At 48.5% G+C, this 3,532-nt stretch overlaps 1 long non-coding RNA gene across 3 annotated transcripts in view; it reads right to left on the reverse strand.

Annotated features, from left to right (window-relative positions):
* Positions 1-3,532, reverse strand: part of LOC122543963 — a 44,906-nt gene that overhangs the window by 17,155 nt on the left and 24,219 nt on the right. Inside the window, exon 4 of one of the 3 annotated variants that reach the window (XR_006310213.1) lies at positions 1,739-1,881. The exons of 1 other annotated variant lie outside the window; for it this stretch is intronic. This is a non-coding gene — a long non-coding RNA (uncharacterized LOC122543963). Of the gene's footprint in view, positions 1-1,738; positions 1,882-3,055; positions 3,100-3,532 lie in introns of those variants that run through there. One more of the 3 variants, XR_006310215.1, reaches the window with a different exon arrangement.

The following is a 3,532-nucleotide window of genomic DNA, read 5'->3' on the forward strand; positions in this document are numbered from 1 at the left end:
GCTCCACTTGTGCCCAAGCCCACTGACTGTCCCCGCTTCCCCCAAGTCCTCCAGCGCATTGACCATCCCCGCTCCCCTTTTGGGGCTCCAGCCCACTGACCATTCCCGCTCCCCTCTCGTGTTCCAGCACACTGACCATTCCCGCTCCCCTCTCGGGTCTCCAGCCCACTGACCATTCCCGCTCCCCCTTTGGGCTACCAGACCACTGACCATTCCCGCTCTTCCCTCGGGCCCCCAACCCACTAATCGTATTGGGGTGCAAATTAGGTCCCCATGGCTGTTCTGTGTGTTTGGATGAAGAACTGGTTGTCAAAGGTGGTCGAGGATGAATTGGATGAGTTGTAGAACGATGCTTGGAGACTGGCAGTTGTTGGTATTGAGTACTGAGGCTGTTGCCCTGATGTCGTCATCGTGGGGATTGATTTGGAGATGCTGGTGTTGGACTGGGGCGTACAAAGTTTAAAAATCACACAACACCAGGTTATAGTCCAACAGGTTTAATTGGAAAGACTAGCTTTCGGAGTACTGCTCTTTCATCAGGTGGTTCTGGTGAAGGAGCAGCGCTCAGAAAGCTAGTCCTTCCAATTAAACCTGTTGGACTATAACCTAGTGTTGTGTGATTTTTAACATCGTGGCCAATGCTGGTGTACAGTGCTGAAATGTGCATTGTGACGAGGAATGTTTCCAGTTTGACTGGCCCGTGGGTGCTGAGTTTCTGTGAGAAATCTGCAGTGTCACAACAGAAGCTGGTGGTCCCCTGTACAGTGGGTTTCAAGTTGCCTTTGACATCGTCCGAGAGGTTCTCACACAGGTCCTATGCAACTACTGGCTGATCCGACCAAAGAACACATTTGTGAACTAAACATATTGATCAAGACTTTTGATTCAGTCCTTCAGGGATCCCTACGCACTCTCATCCCAAGTGTGTCTCGTGTTGGGGATTTCTACTGCCTTCCAAAGATACACAAAGCCAACACACCTGGTTGTCCCATTATATCAGGCAAAGGGACCACCAGCCTCTATTGCGACACTACAGATTTCTTACAGAAACACAGCACCCACGGACCATTCGAACCAGGAACATTCCTTATCACAATGGATGTTTCAGCACTCTACACCAGTATTCCGCATAATGACGACATCAGGGCAACAGCCTCAGTACTCAATACCAACAACTGCCAATCTTCGAGCGCCATCCTACAACTCATCCACTTCATTCTCGACCACAACGTTTTCACCTTTGACAACCAGCACTTCATCCAGTCACATGGAATAGCCATGGGGACCAACTTTGCACCCCAATACACAACATTTTCATGCACAGGTCCGAACAAGACTTCCTTGCTGCACAGGACCTCCAATCAACACCATACAACATGTATATTGACAACATTTTCTTCCTCTGGACCCATGGCAAGAGGTTACTGAAACAACTACACAGTGATAACAACAAATTTCATCCTACTATCAGACTTACCATGGACTACTCTTAGGTATCTGTCTCATTCTTGGACACATGCATCTTCATCAAGGCACCTCAGTACCACACTCTGCCGCAAACCCATGGATAACCGCACGATGCTGCACTTCTCTAGCTTCCACCCAAAACATATTAAAACAGCCACCCCCTATGGACAAGCCCTAAACATACACTGGATCTGTTCAGATGAGGAGGAACATGACGGACACCCGAAGGTGCTCAAGGATGCCCTCTTAAGGACAGGGTACGATACTCAACTCATCAATCGCCAGTTCTGATGTGCCACAGTGAGAAACTGTAATGACTTCCTCAGGAGACAGACATGAACTGCAACCGATCGGGTACCCTTCATTGTCCAGTACTTCCCAGGAACGGAGAAACTGCACTACGTTCTTCTCAGCCTGCAACACATGATGAGTGAGGATGAGTACCTTGCCAAGACCTACCCTCTGCCTCCACCTCTTGCCATGAAACAAGCACCAAACCTTAAACAAACCATTGTTCGCAGCAAACCACCCAGGACAACATCGATGACAGCACCATATAACCCTGTCATGGCAACCACTGCCAGATGTGTCAGAGGATAGGCATGGATATCACCATTACAAGTGGGGACAGCACCCACCACGTACACAGCAGGTACTCATGTGACTCAGCCAATGTTGGCCTCGGATCTTTGGGTGACCATCCTCCAAGGTGGACTTTGGGATACACAACAATGCAGAGTGGCTGAGCAGAGGCTGATAGCTTCAACCGAGACTTCAGGTTCATGTCACACTACAGGTGACCCCACTGCACTATACACTCACACACGCAGACCCTCTCTCATACACACAGAAATACACCCCCCCACATACTCACACCCATGCATACGCCCTCTCACAGGCTTATACTCCATCACACTCACTTCACCAAGCTTGCGCGCATACAAACACACTCTCACATTCACATGCACACACTGTCTCCCCCTCTCTCCCATGCACATACATATAAATCTATGGAGTGAATTTATATTTGCAGCAGGATGCTGCCTGACCTGCGGTGCTTTTCCAGCACCACTTTAATCTAGACTCTGGTTTCCATCATCTGCAGTCCTTGTTTTTACCTACAATTTGCAGCCAGTCAATCCATATAATATTTTATAAATTCCTATGTTGGGAATAGAACCAGTCTGACTCAATTTTGGGATACAGGCAGACCTTAACCTCACACCTCTAATGTATTGTCTGAGCTGAGATGTCACTTTTTTGTATAAAACATTGAGATATGATTAGATTACATTCAGTGTGGAAACAGGCCCTACAGCCCAACCAGTCCACACCGACCCTCCAAAGAGTAACCCACCCAGACCCATCTCACTCTGACTAAAGCACCTCACACTATGGACAATTTAACATGGCCAATTCACCTACCTGCACATCTTTGAATTGTGGGAGGAAGCCGGAGCACCCGGAGGAAACCCACGCAGACACAGGTAGAATGTGCAAACTCCACACAGACAGTCACCCGAGGCTGGAATTGAATCTGGGACCCTGGTGCTGTGAGGCAATAGTGCTGCCCCAATCTCGAGAATGTGACTTGAAAGTCGTGCTGGGATTTATATGTTAATGAACTGAAACCTGCAACCAATTCAAAAAGATGAAAGACTTAACAGCAATTTCGATTTGTTCAATATATCATCTCAGTTGCATGAGACTATAAGCTTTTGCTATAAATTCTGTGCCTAATGGTCCTACTCCACAGCTAGCAGACAAAGGAGCAGCGCTCCGAAAGCTGGTGCTTCCAAAGAAACCTATTGGACTATAACCTAGTGTTGTGTGATTTTTAACTTTGTCCACCCCAGTCCAACACCAGCTCATCCACCTCATAAGAATGTGCGGCAGCAGGACATCTGCAAGAAAGTGAGCGAACTTGTCCCCTTCCCCCAGTGTCTCCTCACCGCGTCCTCTCTCCCCATCCCCAGTGTCCTCTTTGTTGTCACCCTGTTCCCTCCCCCACGTCACCGTGTCCCCTCCCTCCATCAGTGTTCCCTCCCCTTTCACCATGTCTCTA

This window comes from Chiloscyllium plagiosum, chromosome 45 (genome assembly GCF_004010195.1).
Source record: "Chiloscyllium plagiosum isolate BGI_BamShark_2017 chromosome 45, ASM401019v2, whole genome shotgun sequence".
In the NCBI taxonomy this organism is placed as follows: domain Eukaryota; kingdom Metazoa; phylum Chordata; class Chondrichthyes; order Orectolobiformes; family Hemiscylliidae; genus Chiloscyllium; species Chiloscyllium plagiosum.